Genomic DNA, 19,738 nt, shown 5'->3' with positions numbered 1-19,738 from the left:
ACTGACCCTTTGGATAATGGTAGGGGTCCATGACATAAAATGGTTGGAAACTCCTGCTCTAAAAGATCTTTCATCATTCTCCTGTGCCCCAGGGAATGAAATTCTAACCTATTCACACTTTCACTATAACTCAGGGCTCAGAAGGAGACATAAAGAAGTTTGTTCGATGATAAGAGTACAGCTGGAGTAGCCACAGTAGACAAAGTTATCTGGTCAATAAGTTAATGGGAACACAGCAAGAGCGAGAACGTAGGTAAAAGAATGTTGGAGTTACAAAATGCAGTTAGGTCAAGTTGGACCAGTATGACAGATGGATGATGATACAGACAAGTTACGTGAATTCAATTCTGTCAAAAAAGCTGCAATGTGCCCCGACAGAAGATGAGATGCTGTTCCCCACGTTTGCACTGGGCCCCATCGAACAGCACAGGAAGCCATGCTTGAATAAATCCAAGTAGGGGTGTGAGGCAGAATTAAATTGGCAGGCAACTGGAAGCTCACGAGAGACAAGAGACTACATATGTTGGAATCTAAGGCAAAAGAAAAATCTGTTCGAGAAATTCGAGGGTCAAGCAGGACATCAAAGAAACTGAGAGCCACTCCTGTGAACTGAACACATGTGGTCACACCACCTGAGTTGGTTCCCACATTGTAAACATCAAACGCAGTACTTCAGATTGGAAGAGTTGCAAGTTAATCGCTACTTCAGTTGGAAAGACCTGGACAGTGGCAAGGGAAGAGGTGAAAGGATAAATGTTGCATCACCTGTGGTTGCAAGGGAAAGTGCCAATAGGGGAGTGGTTGGTGGGAATGGAAAAATGGTTCAAGATGTTGTAAGAGAAAGAGTACCAAAGATCTTCTGTATGGGGAGGAGAAGGCAAGAACTGCCTGGTAGTGCAATCTCTTTAAAGATGGTGGAGGCAGATACACTAGTGAAATTTAAGAGACAGGTATGTGGAGGAATTTAAGGTGGGGGGGGGTTACATGGGAGGCAGGGTTTAAGGGTTGGCACAATATTGTGGGCTGAAGGGCCTGTACTGTACTATTCTATGTCTATGTCTATGGTAGAAACAGCAGAAAATGAAAATAACTTCCCCTTTATTTTTTAGCTCTTGCTCTTATTTCAATAAATCAATATTAATAATTTTCATTTTTTTCTTATTTGAGTGGCGACATCTTTGAAACATAGAAAAACCCAAATGGGATTGGAAAGACAATATGGAGGTAAGATGGAGAAGTCCAGAACCAGATGTCACAGGCAAAGGGTATGAGGTAAGCACCTGTTAGGAATGAGATCAGGAGAGATTTCAACCCCCAAAGAACAGTGGACCTATGGATTTGCCTACCACAGAAGAAACCAAGTCATTAAATTTATTTAAGAATGATTTTGATATAGGACTAATCGCTATAAGAGGTCAAGGGATATGGAGATAAAGTAGGAACAAGGTACTGAATTTAGAATAATCAGCCATGCTCATATTGAATAGTGAAGTAGTCTCAAAGGGCCGAATGGATACTAGTACTCCGAATGTTTACGTCTAATCCTATTTTTTTTTGTACTGGTTTGATATTTAATGGATTTTCTGACATGGTTCTAGTGCAGATTGTTTACTTTATATATGATAGAAAAACAAAGGCATTCAGCTCATTGGATCCTTTTCACTTAACTCAACAATGCCCTCAGTTATCGACTACTCTCCTGACATCCTTGTACTTCTGCAATTTATTCTAGTTCACAACGCCATTAAATCCTGTTTGATTTTATTTTGCCCTTTACCTATACAAAGGCTAATCTACTATGGTCAATCAATCTGCCTGCTCATCTTTGGGATGTGGGAATCTCCATGCCAAAGCCCTCTGGGCATACAGAGAAGGTGCCAACTCTACATGAACAGATCTCAACATCTAGCTTGAATCTGGATTAAAGTTTTGAGGTAGAAGCATTGAATTGTTGATCCACCAGACTGCTTATGACTCTTCCATCTGATTGGTCAGGAAGATCCTCATCTTCTGCCCAATTTACACAGATCCTGGACTCTCCTGTTAAAGGCACAGTGATTTTATTTTGGTTGATTGGCTGATGGCAGCTTAGCATGCAAAATCTCACTGGAAGTATGTGGGCCATTGGAATTTTATTAAACAATTCATATCTGATTTAACATGACGCTGTTGAAGGCAGTTGACAACCTACTGGCAGTTCCAAAGCAAGAAATACAACTAAATACTTTATTAATAACTTCTTTTTTCTCTAAAAAAAATTATAGTAAATGATCACCGTGAACATTGAGGAGGCATGCAATGCCAAGGCTGAGTCGAGGGTTGAGGCGTGCGAGTGCGAGAGTAGTTGGAGAGAGGTCAAGGCATGTTCAAGGAGGACTCAGAGCAAGGTGAGGCATATTTGAGATGGAGTCAGAGTGAGGTCGAGGGATGTTCTAGATGGAGTTGGGGCATGCAAAGAAGAGAAAAGTCAGAGCGGAGGAAACAGGGAGCAAGGTTTGATTGATCTGAGTACGAGGCCGATTTGGAAGGGCCCGGTACAGGCTGGAAAGTGGTGGCGGGGTCCAGGTCCAGAGTAGCGAAGCACCAGGGCTGGATCTGAGAGTAAGCAACTACCTGATGTTTTGATGATTTAAACGCCGGGCCAGAGGAATCGAAAAGGAAGGGCATTGGTAACAGAGGTGAGGGTCGGTCTGGGTCTGGTCCCTGCTCCGTGATGTTTACTCTGCATTGAGACTGAGGCTGCATGTCCACTCCAGCTGCTCTGGGCTTCGTGTCCAAGTGACTTACTTCTGTTCTAAATGCTGGTTGCCTAGTTTCATTGTTTGCACAATTTGTTGTTTTTCTCTCTCTCTTTGCACATTAAGTGTTTATTGAGTTTTTTAAAATGAGTTCATTTGGGTTTCTTGTGTAATGCCTGCCTGTAAGGAAACAAGTTTCAAGGTTGTATAGTCTATGCATATTTTGATAATAAATGTACTTTGAACTTTTTACAGGTCACTCATTGCTCAGATCCTGCAGCAAATGAATTAAAGTGTCCTGCAGAAGCATAAGACAACTCACAACAAATTGAGAGCAATATATGATTACAGTGCCACGTATAGCCTATAGCAAAGCGTACAACGCAGAGCAAATACATAGCAATTAGAATTTGGCACCATTATTTCTGAGGAGTCGCAACTTGTTCATCCAAAGACTTTGCTATTATTAATGGAAAATAGAGGGTGCAGTTGGGTAAACCTAGCAAGTGCTGTGATTGAAGGAAGCAGTTTTGGCAAATTTATTACAGGAGGGCTCTGCTAACTAACTTTGCTTATGTTTTTTTGATATCCATAGAGTAAAAATGAAATACAGCATAGAAATTGATCCTTTGGCAATCAAGTCCACATTGACCATTAATCACCTATTTTATACTAATTCTACATTGGCTCATTTACATATAAGGACATTTACAGTGGCCACTTAAACTTCCAACGCTCATATCTTTGAGATCTAGGAATAAACTGGAACATTTAGAAGAAACTCACATGGTTTAGGCAGCAAACTCCACACCCATGGTAAGGATTGAACCTGTGTTTCTGGTGCTATGAAGCAGTGGCTGTACTAGCTGCACTACCACTACAACACCCATGATTTGCCAAGACACAGTGCATTGCTCAAACACAATGGATTTATGTTGTGATTCATTAAATTTTGCTCAACATAAAATATGATGTAGTTTGCCAAAGGAAAATAACTAAAGTCTGTTTAAAGAATTAGGCAGTATGACATCTTAGCTGGTCACAATTTCTCTCATGTCCTTTATTTTAACGACTGTACTTCCCCTTCTAGCTTCTGGAGAGCACCACACAAAACAGTATCAGTGGAACAGTTCCAGTTCTCAGGACCACTGACACATGACTCCTTACAATGTGAGAGCCCTGAATATGCAGGAAGGGAAGACATTAAAGTAAGTGATAAAGTTTGTGTTTGGAATTTACTTCCAGAACTAAAACATATTATGTTTTAAAAAAAACATATATCCTCACAGCTACATGGTGAGTATTTCCAACATACGACTTCAGAGTGCTCAGTAATTTAAAGATTTAAAAAGGATTCAAAGTACATATATTAGCAAATTATGTATGCAGTATATAACCCTGAGATTCATCTTCCCACAGACAGCCATGAAGCAAAGAAAACCATGGAACCAGTTCAACGAATAAACATCAAACACCCAACATGCAAAAAAAGAACAAATCGTGCAAGCGGCAAAGAACAAGCAAATAACATGCAGAATACTAAGCATCAAACTACACAGTCAAGACATTATCTAAATATAAATTACAGGCTCCAATTGTAGACAGATTATTTATTTGTTTGTTTATTTGTTTATGGCATACTTCTGGCCCTTTGAACCGCACTCCCCAGCCATCCGCCAATGTAATCCTAGCCTAATCACTGGACAATTTACAATGACCATTTAACCTACTAACCAGTATGTCTTTGGATTGTGGGAGGAAACCGGAGCACCTGGAGGAGACCTATGTGGTCACAGGGAGACTATACAATCTCCTTACAAGCAGTGGCGAGAAATGAACATGGGTTGCCTGTACTGTAAAGTGTTGTGCTAACCACTACGCTACTGTGCTGCCCCAGTAGTAGAAGAATATTTAAAAGAAGAAGGAGAAGAAGTAGTTTTGTGAGCACTCAGCAAGACATCACCATCGGTCATGTTGGTTGCTAGTGCCATCTTACCCCCTTTTTAAAATGAAGTTTCAATAGCCAACTTACTGTTAGTATTCCAAATACAGCAACAAATTTCAGGAAAATATTTAGTAGGTCAAACAGCATCTATGGAGGGAGAATCAGACTTTATGCTTCAGAATAATAATCTGACGTTCTAAAATATGTTTTGTTCTACATTTGTACCTACCCAAGAGCAGAAAATGATAGAGCTTAATGTAAACATTCAACAAAACATCTTACAGGATTCCAGGGCAGCCCAATGTTCTAGGTCTGCCATCCTGAAAGGCCATCTTGGTGTAGTCAACAGTTAAAAATACCAATGCAGACAGAAGAATGGACAGTGTTTTCAGTCTGAATCTGCATTTGAAGGTTGTCACATTGTCACATACAAAGATACTTAGTGATTCATGAAGTTCTCTGAGAGTGCTAAGCGGATATCAGTAAGGAGGCTTCTGAAGAATTAATTGCCGGTACGAATCTCTAGCATTGATTACTCACAGGAAGAATTAATCTGGCATGGGAAGACAGAGGACAATTAAGATATATGCTTGTTTTGAGATAAGGAATGTTGAGTCCATCTAAAGCATCTCTAGAAACATAGAAACGTTAAAAAACATAGAAAACCTACAGCACAATAGAGGTCCTTTGACACACAAAGCTGTGCCAAACATGTCCTTACCTTAGAAATTACCTAGGGGTACACATAGCGCTCTATTTTTCTAACCTCCATGTACCTGTCCAGGAGTCTCTTTTTTTTATTTTTTTTTTTATTTTATTAGTTTTTTAATGCATTTTCTACATCACTATAGATAGAAAAAAAACCAAATCAAAATGAAGAAAATTAATACAGTGCAAAAATAAACATACAATAATAATATAATACAAAAAAGATAATTGAGAAAGCACTCAAATTGAAGACATGTAAAGTTAGTATCCTCCCCAAGCCCCGCAACAAAAAAAAACTCCAGACCAACCACAACCCAATATAGAGAATATAAATCAGGACATTCAAACCCCCAAAACTGTAAATACACTTGAAAACAGAAGATAATAATGCCTACTACCAAAAAAAAGAGCTGAAAGCAAGGGACCAAAAAAAAACCTTAGTTCAGAGGAAGGTTATGAAAGTACTCAAAAAAAGGTCCCCAGACCTTATGGAACTTTATATCCGAATTAAGAACTGAATAATGAATTTTTTCAAGGTCTAAGCAGGACATAATATCATTAAAGCCATTGAGCATGCGTGGGCGGGGCAATATCTCTCCATCTAAGGAGGATTAAACATCTAGCCAGGAGAGAAGCAAAAGATAATATTCGACACTTAGTCGAACTCAAACGTAAATCTGTCTCACCCAAAAAACCAAACAAAGCAATTAAAGGGTTAGGTTCTAAGTGGTGATTCAGAATATAGGATAAAGTTATGAAGACATCTTTCCAAAATTTCTCTAAGCTAGGACAGAACCAGTACATATGAATAAGAGAGGCCTCGCCCCTTTTGCATTTATCACAAAGAGGACTAATACTAGGGTAAAATCGAGATAATTTAGATTTAGACATATGGGCTGTATGAACAATCTTAAACTGTAAAAGGCAATGGCGAGCACAAAGAGAGGTTGTGTTAACCGATTTGAGAATCGAGTCCCAAGTCTCATCAGATAAAGATATATTTAAATCATGCTCCCAAGCCATTCTAATTTTATCCACAGGGGCATGCCGTAAGAATGCTAATTTATCACGAATAAATGATATTAAACCTTTACCCAGTGGATTAATAGAAAGAAAGAAATCCATAACATTTTTCTCAGGCATTTCAGGGAAGTTAGGAATTAAACGATTAATAAAGTGTCTAATTTGGAGATATCTAAAAAAATGAGCATTAGGCAGATTGAACAGCAGAGAGCTGTTGAAAAGATGCAAAGCGATTATCAATAAAAAGATCTTCAAAATCTCTAATGCCCTTCCTATACCAATCATGGAATGTTGAATCATACATAGTAGGTAAAAAAAAGGTGATTATGCAAGATAGGACTAGAAGAGGAAAAACCATAGAAACGATAAAATTTCCTAAACTGAGCCCATATTCACAAAGTGTGTCTAACAAGAGGATTAACAATTAATCTGGACAAACTACTAGGGAGTACAGAGCCAAGAAATGCAGAAATAGATAAATCTTTAGTGGAACTCAACTCCATTGCCACCCAATTAGGGCACTTGGGTTGGCTATGGAAAAAAGACCAAAAGGTAGCACAACGTATATTGGCTGCCCAATAATATAAATGAAAGTTAGGTAAAGCCATGCCACTCTCTTTTTTAGATTTTTGGTGATAAACTTTATTAATTCTGGAACGCTTATTTTTCCACAGATATGACAAAATAATAGAGTCTAAGGAATCAAAAAAAGATTTAGGAATAAAAATTGGGATTGATTGAAATAAATATAAAAATTTAGGGAGAACATACATTTTAACAACATTAATACAACCTACCAAAGACATAGATAGAGGTGACCATTGTGACAGACTCTGTTTTGTAGTATATAAAAGATTGGCAAAATTTTCACGAAAAAGATCTTTAAACTTCCTTGTGACTGTAATCCCAAGATAAGTAAATTGATTATGAACTACTTTAAAAGGGAGGTCACGAAAAGTTAATTCTTGTGCTTCTTTATTAATTGGGAAAAGTTCACTCTTATGTAAATTAAGTTTATAGCCAGAAAACTGGCTCAACTGATCAAGAAGTGAGAACATTGGAGGTAAGGATGCAGATGGATTTGAAAGAAAAAGTAATAAGTCATCAGCATAAAGAGAAACTTTATGCTCAACACCCCCCCTCCACATCCCGGTCAATTCAGGACAGCTTCGAAATGCTATCGCCAAAGGTTCTATAGCCAAATCAAAGAGAAAGGGACTTAAAGGGCATCCTTGACGGGTGCCACGTTTGAGGTTAAATAACTGGGATTGCTGAGAATTAGTCAAAACAGAGGCAGTAGGACACAGATACAGCAATTTGATCCAAGAGATAAAACTTTGACCGAAGTCAAATTTTTCTAAAACTGCAAAAAGGTAGTTCCACTCTATACGATCAAATGCTTTCTCTGCATCGAGGGAAATAACACATTCAGGAATCCCAGTTGAAGGTGAATATAAAATGTTAAATAAACGTCGAATATTAAAAAAAGGAAGATGGTTTTTAATAAAACCAGTTTGATCATCAGAAATAATAGAGGGAATAACAGTTTCTAATCTATAAGCCAAAACTTTGGCCAAGATTTTAATATTAACATTAAGCAAAGAAATCGGCCTATACGAGGAACACTCTGTTGGGTCTTTACCCTTTTTTAATAAAAGAATAATAGATGCCTCATTAAAAGAGGGTGGCAATTTACCGTAATTAAACGAGTCAGATAGTACTGAGAGTAACTGATGAGAAAGAAGTGAAGAGGGAGTCTCTTAAAACACACAATCATATTCGCCTCCACCACCGCCACCTGCAGCCTATTCCACACACTCAAACATTCTCTACGTAAAAAACTTACCCCTGACATCTCCTCTGTACCTACTTCCAAGCACCTTAAAGCTGCCCTCTCATGTTAGCCATCTCAGCCTTGGGAAAAAACCCTGACTATCCACATGATCAATGCGTCTCATCATCTTACACACCTCTATCAGGTCACCTCTCATCCTCCGTCGCTTCAAGGAGAAAAGGCCAAATTCACTCAACCTATTCTCATAAGGCATGCTCCCCAATCCAAGCAACATCCTTGTAAATCTCCTTTGCAGCTTTTCTATGGTTTCCACATCCTTCCTATAGTGAGGCGACCAGAATTGAGCACAGTGCTCCAAGTGGGGTCTGACCAGGGTCCTATGCAGCTGCAACATTACCTCTCGGCTCCTAAACTCAATCCCACAATGAGGAAGGCAATGCACTGTATGCCTTCTTAACCAAAGAGTCAACCTGTGCAGCTGCTTTGAGTGTCCTATGGACTGGGACCACAAGATCCCTCTGATCCTCCACACTGCCAAGAGTCTTACCATTAATACTATATGCTGCCATTATATTTGACCAACCAAAATGAACCACTTCACACTTACCTTGGTTGAACTCCACCTGCCATTGCTCAGCCCAGTTTGGCATCCTACCAATGTCCCACTGTAACCTCTGACATCCCTCCACACTATCCACAACACCCCCAACCTTTGTGTCATTAGCAAATTTACTAACCCATCCCTCCATTTCCTCATCCAGGTAATTTATAAAAATCACGAAGAGTAGGGGTCCTAGAACAGATCCCTGAGGCACCCCACCAGTGACCGACCTCCATACAGAATATGACCTGTCTACAACCCCCCGTTGCCTTCTGTGGGCAAACCAGTTCTGGATCCACAAAACAATGTCCCCTTGGACCCCATGCCTCCTTACTTTCTCAATAAGCCTTGCATGGGGTACCTTATCAAATACCTTGCTGAAATTCATATACACTACATTTACTGCTCTACCTTCATCAATGTATTTAGTCACATCCTCAAAAAATTCAATCAGGCTCATAAGGCACGACCTGCCTTTGACAAAGCCATGCCGACTATTCCTAATCATATTATGCCTCTCCAAATGTTCATAAATCCTGCCTCTCAGGATCTTCTCCACCAACTTACCAACCACTGAAGTAAGACTCACTGGTCTATAATTTCCTGGGCTATCTCTACTCCCTTTCTTGAATAAGGGAACAACATCCACGAACCTCCAATCTTCAGGAACCTCTCCATCCCCATTGACGATGCAAAGATCATTGCTAAAGGCTCAACAACCTCCTCCCTTGCCTCCCACAGTAGCCTGGGGTACATTTTGTCCAACTTATCCAACTTGATACTTTCCAAAAGCTCCAGCACATCCTCTTTCTTAATATCCACATGCTCAAGCTTTTCAGTCCACGGTAAGTCATCTCTACAATCGCCAAGATCCTTTTCTGTAGTGAATTCTGAAGCAAAGTATTCATTAAGTACCTTTGCTATCTCCTCCTGGGTACCTCTAATAGCACCCAGGGCCACAACAGCTGGCAGAGGAAAATGGTGTTATCATAGTAGCAAGAGATAAGTAAAGGCCAAGACATCAAAGACATGAAAACACATAAGTGGTGAGACGTGATCATCAACCCTGTATGAACTGTAAAGTCCATGTCTAAACTGTCAGGAGAAATCAATCTTGTGCTTCAGTCAACTTAATTGACTCAGTGGAAATAGGATGCTCCATAACTGATGATGAGGAAAATGGAGGCAGAAGTGCAATAATTAATAGTCGAGTGGCCATGGGACAAAGATGTATGAAATGGGTCAGGCCTGGATTGGAATGTCAATATGGTACCTATCAGGCCTGGTCCCACTGACACTTCCCAGCCAGCACAGACAGGCAGTTCACAATCTCCACCCAGCTGAGAAGATTCATCTGCTGCTTGTTCCAGGTTCGTCACCTGAAACCTATTTAACTCTAGATCTTATCCACAATCCTTGTTCGAGGAGGTGGTGAAACTGACTGCTGTTGGAGCAAAGGCTTGTGCCTGGCTCAGACAGGAATGGGGGTAACATAAGAACATAAGAAATAAGAACAGGAGTAGGCCATCTGGCCCACCGAGCCTGCCCCGCCATTCAATAAGATCATGGCTCATAAACTCAGCTCCATCGACCTGTCTTTTCCCCATAACCCTTAATTCCCTTACTATGTAAAAACCCTATCTAACTGTTTCTTAAATATATTTAGTGAAGAAGCCTCAACTGCTTCCCTGGGCAGAGAATTCCACAGATTCACCACTCTCTGGGATAAACAGTTACTCCTCATCTCCGTCCTAAATCTTCTTCCCTGAATCTTGAGGCAATGTCCCCCAGTTCTTGTCTCACCTCCCAATGGAAACAACTTTCCTACTTCTGTCTTATTTATCCCTTTAAAAATTTTGTATGTTTCTATAAGATCTCCTCTCATTCTTCTGAACTCCAGAGAGTATAGTCCCAAGTGACTCAATCTCTCCTCATAGGTTTACCCCTTCAAACCTTGAATCAACCGGTGGACCTCCTCTGCACTGCCTCCAAAGCCAGTATATCCTTCTTCAAGTATGGAGACCAGAACTGCACACAGTACTCCAGGTGCGGCCTCACCAGTACCCTGTATAGTTGCAACATGACCTCCCTGCTCTTGAATTCAAACCCTCTAGCAATGAAGGTCAACTGTTTGCCTTCTTAATAACCTGTTGTACCTGCAAGCCAACTTTTTGCAAATCATGTACAAGCACTCCCAAGTTCGCCCGCACAACAACATGCTGCAATTTTTCACCGTTTAAATAATAATTTGCTCTTCTATTATCCCTTCCAAAGTGGATGATCTTGCATTTATCAACATTGTATTTCATCTGCCAGACCTTGGCCCACTCACTTAACCTATCTATATCCCTCTGCAGACTCTCCACATCCTCTGTACAATTTGCTTTTCCACTCAGTTTAGTGTCATCAGCAAATTTTGCTACGCTACACTCAGTACCCTCTTCCAAATCATCAATGTAAATGGTAAACAGCTGCGGGCTCAGCACCGACCCCTGCGGCACCCCACCCACCACCAACTGCCAACCGGAGAAACACCCATTTATGCCAACTCTCTGCCTTCTGTCGGTTAACTATCCATGCCAATAAACTCCTCCGACTCCATGTATCTGAATCTTAATTATAAGTCTCTTGTGCGGCACCTTATCGAACGCCTTCTGGAAATTGACAGAAAGCAACGAAGAAGATGGAGGTAATGACCAAGAAGTGATACGGGGTGATAGAAGCTGTATTGAGGAAAGCAAATGGCAGGTTTCTGGGAAAGAGAAAAATAAGCGGCTGATTGAGGATTGTCATGGTTTATCAGCTAGTGATGAAGGCAGTAAACAGGATTTAAATAAAAGAAGGAAGGAACAGTTTAAGGTTTAGTTAAGTTTTGAATGTGGACCTGCTTCTGATATCAATTCAATTAGAACAACTAAGGATTTGAAAAAAAGCATTAGGAGATATTGCAGGTGCAAAACCTTTAAAAAATGGGGCACTCAGGATTTTGTAAAGATAGTAATGTGAGAGAGCTTTGGGGTTTTAAAAACTGTGGGAGGAAGGAGAGTAACACCAAGAAATTATACTGAATGGATTGAATTGACTTTATTACTTACATCCTTCACATACATGAAGAGTAAAAATATTTACATCTCTGTCTAAATGTGCAATGTGCAATTTATAGTAATTTGTAATAAACAGCATGCACAACAGGACAGTTAATATAACATAGAAATACAATTGTATCAGTGTGAATTAATCAGTCTGATGGCCTGGTGGAAGAAATTGTCCCAGAACGTGTTGGTCCCGGCTTTTATACTGCTGTACCATTTCCCAGGTGGTAGCAGCTAGAACAATTTGTGGCTGGGGTGACTCGGGTCTCCAATGATCCTTCGGACCCTTTTTACGCACCTGTCTCTGTAAATGTCCTGAATTGTGGGAAGTTCACATTTTCAGATGCACTGGGATGTCTGCACCACTCTCTGCAGAGTTCTACGATTGAAGGAAGTACAGTGGCATTGGAGAGTAACATTGAACCCTAAAGAATGAAACTATATACGTACATATTAAAAAAAAACAACAGAGCAGGAGGCTGGGTCCTTCTAGTATGGAGGAGGTCATTCACTGTCCAACATAAATTGGCTTTGACTTTAAGAATAAAATGAGGCTACTGCCACACTGGTGTAAATGGGGGGTTGATGATCAGTGTGAACTTGGTGGGCTGTTTCTATTTCAGACTAATATTAAGTGCAGTTTTTTGGATTTTCATTTACACTGAAGTTATAGATATTCATTGCTAAGGGACACCATCAAACAAATTGTGGAGGAGTTTTTGGGTTCCAGATATTCAGTATGAGGCTCAAAGTCTCACACGCTTTAGTGGAAAAATCAATGTTGGCTTGGAGGTCTGTCGCCAAACATGCACATACATACGTGCATGGTGCTCAGATGGAATATCACTGTGAGAAAGACTGAGAAAAAGATGGATGCAATGGCACACTTTTGGTTGACCCCACTCTGCTCAGGGATTGGGTCTGTGGTGGATTTCTAGCTTTGGATTATCAAAAATCAAATCAAGTTTAATTATCATTCAACCATACATGGACAGAGCTGAACAAGACAGTATTCCTCTGGTGCCAAGATGCAGCACATTCAAAATAGCAAGCAAACATTCAACAATAGCGAGTAACTTAATTCAAAATAGCGAGCAAAGAAGCATATTCACTCAAAGAAAACATATATATAGTCCAAGACACTGAGTGACAATGTCCAGCAATTAATGGTACAGACTCCCAGTAGTGCATAGACACACGCAATCTCCGCACCAACATGAGAGATCAACCCCCAGCCGAGTGCGGGCACCATGCTGTAACGCTTCTGTGTTTTCTCACCTGGTCTGCAGCAGCAGGCATAACCGAGGCTTGAGGCCTGGTTCACAGTACAACCGCAGCTGCGTAGCTCCCATGTCATCTGTCCTATCACCAGAGAAGGGTAACAGGCCTACAGCAACTTACATTTTCACTGTTCAGCAGAGTCTTGCAATTGCAAATGAAATGTCCAGAACAATTTCCCACGGTTATGCTGCACCAACATTGATTATTCCAAGTAGCAGGCATCAATATGGTCTGCGGTCAGGTCAGCTCCTCCGAACCCAAACCAGCTCCATCCCCCCGCCAGCCCACCAGGGATAGAGTCCCCCGGTCCTCACCTATCACCCTACCAGCCTACAGATCCAAAGTATAATCCTCCATAACTTCCGCCACCTCCTACAGGATCCCATCACCAGCCACATCTTCCCCTGCCCCACTCTTGGCTTTCAGCAGGGATCGCTCCCTATGTGAGTCCCTTGTCCATTCATCCCCCCCATCCCTCCCCACGGACCTCCCTCCAGGCACTCATCCCTGCAAACGGAAGAAGTGCTACACCTGCCTCCACATTTCTTCCCTCATCACCATCCCAGGCCCCAAGACGGTCCTTTCAGGTGAGGCACCACTTCACCTGCAAGTCAACTGGGGTGATAAACTGTATCCGGTGCTCCCGATGTGGCCATTTATACATTGGGGAGACCCGCAGCAGACTGGGAGACCGTTTCGTCGAACACCGGCGCTCAGTCCTCTAGCAGTGGCGGGATCTCCCTGTGGCCACACACTTCAATTCCACAGACCACTCCCACTCCGATATGTCTGTCCATGGCCTCCTCTACCGTCAAGATGAGGCTACACTCAAGTCGATGGAGCAATACCTTATCTCCCGCCTAGGTAGCCTCCTACCTGCCGGCATGAACATCCAACTCACTGACCTCCGTTGATACCCCTGCCCCTCCCCTTACCCCATCTCTATCCATAATTTTAGTCTGGTTCTCTTTCTCTCTCTTTTTCCCCCCTCACTATAATCTCTCCCCAGCCCTACCTTTCTTTCTCTTTTATTTCCCATAATTCTCCACCTTCCCCCGAGCCCATTTCCCTCCAGCCTATCACTTCCCAGCTCTCTACTTCATCCCTCCCCCCACTTCTTATCCCGCCCCCCCGACCATCCCATGTTACTTCACTCCTGATGAAAGGTTTCGTCCCGAAACGTCGTCACTACCTCCTCCCATAGATGCTGTCTGGCCTGCTGAGTTCTGCCAGCATTTTGTGTTTTTATTTATTTCCAGCATCTGCAGATTCACTTGTGTTGTCCTCCAATATCCTGTTGGGTTCCTCTGATACCTCAACCACCTCCTTTCCCAATATCCTAACCATCTCCTTCTCCGACATCCCAGCCACCTCCTTCTGCAACGTCCCAGCTGGCTCCTTCAACATCTCTGCCGGATCCGCCACCAACACCAGTCCAGCTACTCTGATCAATGAATGGCTCTCTGATGGAGTAGCCCTGCAGAACCCAAAGTTCTTGGAGTGGAGTTGTCTATGGATCGTGAACAGCAAATTTTACAATTTTGGCTCCCAAGAGGCTGCTGCATTTGTACATGCTACCATCTTTCCAGAAGTTGACACATGATCACATCCTTGGGAGAAGTAGCTGTAGTCTGGAAGCAGGAAGTATAAGATATAGTGTGACAAAGGATTAAGTTGGTGCTATAGATGGCAACTCTTTGCATGCAGCTCCAATGGGAATCATCAAAAATTTCCGTTTAGGGCTACTACACCCAAATTCAACAGTCATAGCTGTGGGTACTTCAGTAAGCAACATCATTTTAAGGTGTTAAAAAACCTATTGATACACAAAATCCGCAGAACCCAAATGGCAGACTCGGGTTGTGAGCGTAGTACCCCTTTAAGAAAATGGAAATGGGGAAAGTGCACTGGTCTACAGACATGATTAAAAGGCAAAAGCTTTAGACCCCACTCTTGACTATCCTGCTGGTGAATGTACAGTCTCTCAAAATAATATTGAAGACCCCAGAGCAAGATTACTGTACTAGAGGGACATCAGGGGCTGCTGTGTAATTTGCTTCACAGAAACATGGCTAACCTCCGCCATTTTGGATGCAGCGCTGCAGCCCGATGGCTTCACCATTCTCCACAAAGACAGGACAGCTCAGTCTTTTAAAGGTAAAGGAAATGGAGTATGCTTTATGGTTAACTCATCATGGTGCACAGACTTGGCAGTTCTGACTCAACCCTGCATACCCAGCCTGGAATATCTAGTGGCCGAATGTCATCTAATTTTTTTTTTACCAAGTGAGTTTTCTGCCACCATCTTGGTAGTAGTGTACATTCCACATCAGCCCATGTCAGACAGGTACTGGAAGAGGTGAGCACTGTACTGAGCAGCCATGAATCAATGCTCCCAGATGCCTTCACTACCATTGTGAGGGATTTCAAGCAAGGCAGCCTGAAAAAGTCTCTGAACAACTACCACAAACATATCACCTGTGGAATCAGAGGAGCCTACACACTTGACCACTGCTATTCCACCATCAAGAACATTTACCTTGCCATCCTATGCCCACACTTTGGGAAGTCCAATCAATTTCCAGTATTCTGCTCCTAGTGTTTAGGCAGAGACTAAAGATCGCAGCATCAGTGGTGAGAAACAAGAAGATATGGTCTAGGGAGGCAGAGGAGAAGTTTTAGGACTTCTCTGGGCTGGTGGAATGGACAATGTTCAAGGATATATCTTCAAATCTGAATAGATAATCCACAGCTGTCACCAACTTCATCAAGACCTGTGTGGATGAATGTGTACCCTTGGGAACATACTAGACATACCCAAACCAAAAGCCATGGATTAACCAGGAGGTACATAGTCTGCTTAGGAATAGATCTGTGTCATTCATGACCAGTGATCCACAACAATACATGAAGTCCAGGTTGGACCTATGGAAGGTTATTTTAAGAGCAAAAATATAATTCTGATTGAAGTTAGAGAAAGAATTGGATGCATGTCAGCTCTGTCAGGGTTTGCTGTCATAACTTCCTACAAAGCAAAGCCTATCATCATGAATAGCTGTGATGCTTCACTCCCAGATGAGCTCAATGTCTTTTATACAAGCTTTGAAAGGGAGAATAAAATAACACCTGTCTGAATCCCTGCAGCATCTGGTGACCCTGTGATCTCTGTCTCAGAGGCCGACATCAGAACATCTTTCAAGAGGGTGAGCCCTCAGAAGGCATCAGGCTCTGACAAGGCTCTGAAAACTCGTGCCAACCAACTTGCAGGAGTGTTTAAAGATATCTTCAATTTCTCACTTCTGCAGTCTGACATTATTACCTGCTTCATAAGGGAGACAATCATACCAGTGCCCAAGGAGAGGAGGATAAGCTGTCTCAGTGACTATCACCCAGTTGTACTCACATCTACTGTGATGAAGTGCTTTGGGAGGTTGCGCACGGTCAAAATGAAGACCTGTCTAAGCAGGGACTTGCACCCACTGCAGTTTGCCTGTTGCTGCAATGGGTCTACAGTGGATGCAATCTCGCTGGCTCTCCACTAAGTCTTGGATCATCTGGACAACAGCAATTCCTATGTCAGGCTGCTGTTTATTAATTACAGCTCAGTGTTCAACAGAATCATACCCTCCATTCTGATCAACAAGCTCCAAAACCTGGGCCTCTGTACCTCCCTCTGCAACTGGATCCTTGACTTCCTCACTAGAGATCACATTTAGTGCAGATCGGAAATAAAACCTCCTCCTCGCTGACAATCAACACTGGCACACCTCAAGGATTCCTGCTTAGCCCATTGCACTATTTTTTCTAATCCATGGCTGTAATGAGCCGGGGGTGTTCAGACCTAAAAGACCCAAGCCAATTCAAGTGCCCAGGAGCGTACAAGCACAACAAAGTAATTTAAGCCTAATTTGTTTCCATAAAAGAAAGAGCACAAATAAACCACACTAAATACAATGTAGTAAGTTTCAAAGATTTTAGGGCTCACAATTCTCAGCTGCCACTTGATTGTCGCCATTGTCGGGGATTTGATTGCCACTGTTGTTGGAAATCTGAATTCTGACTCATGAAACCACTCTGGCTCCATCCTAGGCATGTATTGAATGCAATTCTTTGGTGTAGGTGAATTCCCATGAGCTGAGGGAAAAGTACCTCAATAAGTAGGGGTTCAATCCACAAGCACAGAGACAGATAAACTCTTTGGTCTTTTATTCTTATGCCACAAACTCAGCATGGTTTCTTTCATTCAATCAACTTGTGTACATTGACAGGCATCCTAGTCAAACTTGTACCTTGAGGCCAAGGAAGATTCCCGCTGCCATCAGCAAACGTTAGACATTAACAATGTTTATTTGTGTTTTTTATTTGTGTCTGTACAGACACCTTGACACCTTATATGCTGTGAGCTCACAAAGAGTTAAAGAGACTCTTGGAGCTGTTCAGATTTTCATCCAATATTTCACAATATTTTAATACACCACAACACGTCACCTCTTTAAACAAGCCAAAGGTGCACTTCCTTCTGCTTAAAGTGAAGCATGCATATTAATATCCCTGCTTGATTGAAAACTAATATTTTCGCATATTATAATTATATTGTTAAAATATGAAAAATTATACAGATTTAATCCTGAACCTCAACATTCACATTAAAATATATGTCCTCATCCTTAAGGAGTATTAGCAACGTCTTGTTGACAATTACAAACACCACTTTGTGAAAAAGGATGCAGGAGTCAGATTACAATCAATTTGGCACTTTACGTGTTTCACAGGAAAAAGACATATGAGGCCAGTCACAAACAAGAGAAAATACGCAGATGCTAGAAATCCAAGCAACACACACAAAATGCTGGAGGAACTCAGCAGGCCAGGCAACATCTATGGAAAAGAGTATTGTCAACATTTCAGGCCAAATCCCTTCGGCAGGACTGGAGAAAACTTCTGGCCCAAAATGTCAACAATATTCTTTTCCATAGTTGCTGCCAGACCTGCTGAGTTCTTCCAGCATTTTGTGTGTGTTGTTGAGGCCAGTCACTCTAGGTTCACAACATTCTTTCATACCTATGGGCTCCCAATTAGCATATACCACATATGCTAGGCACAGATCAAATGCCATCTATAAGTTTGCCAATGACAAAAGTATTGGCATACATGATTAAGGTAGATCAGCTGGTTGAGTTGTGTTGCAACAGCAACCATCCACTCACTGTCAGTAAGGAATTGATTGCGGATTTCAGGAAGGAGAAGTCAAGGGAACACACACCACTCACATCCATCATCATCAATTGTTTCGAGAGGCTCATCAAGACCCTGCTGCCCCCCTCACTGGACCCCCTGCAGTTTGCGTACCGTCACAACTGCTCAACAGACGACACCATTGCCATCACCCTCCACCTGGTCCTAACCCACCTGGACAAAAAAGACATATACGTTCAGATGCTGTTCATAAACTTCAGATCAGCATTCAACACAATCATCCCTCAGAAACTGATTGGAAAGCTGAGCCTACTGGGCCTGAACACCTCCCTCTGCAACTGGATCCTAGACTTCCTGACTGGGAGACCTCCAGGAGCAGCATCTCCAACACCATCACACAGCTCAGTCCACTGCTGTTCACTCTGCTGACCCACGACTGTGCTGCAACACCCAGCTCGAACCACATTATCAAGTTCGCCGATGACACGACCGTGGTGGGTCTCATCAGCAAGAACAATGAGTCAGCTTACAGAGAGGAGGTGCAGCGGCTAACAGACTGGTGCAGAGCCAACAACCTGTCTCTGAATGTGAACAAAACAAAAGAGATGGTTGTTGACTTCAGGAGGGCACGGAGCGACCACTCCCCGCTGAACATCGACAGCTCCTCAGTAGAGATCATTAAGAGCACCAAATTTCTTGGTATTCACCTGGCGGAGAATCTCACCTGGTCCCACAACACCAGTTCCATAGCAAAGAAAGCCCAGCAGCGTCTCTACTTTCTGTGAAGGCTGAGGAAAGTCCATCTCCCACCTCCTCATCCTCATCACATTCTACAGGGGTCGTATTGAGAGCATCCTGAGCAGCTGTATCACTGCCTGGTTCAGAAATTGCACCATCTTGGATCACAAGACCCTGCAGTGGATAGTGAGGTCAGCTGAGAAGATCATCGGGGTCTCTCTTCCCGCCATCATGGACATTTACACTACACGCTGCATCCGCAAAGCAAACAGCATTATGAAGGACCCCATGCACCCCTCATACAAACTCTTCTCCCTCCTGCCATCTGGGAACAGGCACCGAAGTATTCGGGCTATCACAAACAGACTATGTAACAGTTTCTTCCCCCAAGCTATCAGATTCCTCAATACCCAGAGCCTGGACTGACACCAACTTACTGCCCTAATGTCCTATTTATTATTTATTGTAATGCCTGCACTGTTTTGTGCACTTTATGCAGTCCTGGGTAGGTCTGTAGTCTAGTGTAGTTGTTTTTCTGTGTTGTTTTTTACGTAGTTCATTCTAGTTTTTTGTACTGTGTCACGTAACACCATGGTCCTGAAATTTTTTTTCTCATTTTTA

The 19,738-nt window shown here is 42.2% G+C and overlaps 1 long non-coding RNA gene across 1 annotated transcript; it reads left to right on the top strand.

Moving 5' to 3' along the window:
• Window positions 1–2,256: 2,256 nt before the first annotated feature.
• LOC140730016 (uncharacterized) lies at window positions 2,257–4,293 on the top strand. Its single transcript, XR_012099481.1, has 3 exons — window positions 2,257–2,387; window positions 3,829–3,946; window positions 4,158–4,293. It is a non-coding gene; the product is annotated as an uncharacterized lncRNA (long non-coding RNA).
• Window positions 4,294–19,738: the final 15,445 nt, after the last annotated feature.

Source organism: Hemitrygon akajei, chromosome 7, assembly GCF_048418815.1.
Source record: "Hemitrygon akajei chromosome 7, sHemAka1.3, whole genome shotgun sequence".
In the NCBI taxonomy this organism is placed as follows: Eukaryota; Metazoa; Chordata; class Chondrichthyes; order Myliobatiformes; family Dasyatidae; genus Hemitrygon; species Hemitrygon akajei.
Note: the sequence above shows the minus strand (reverse complement) of the source record. Positions and strands in the feature narration are given on the sequence as shown.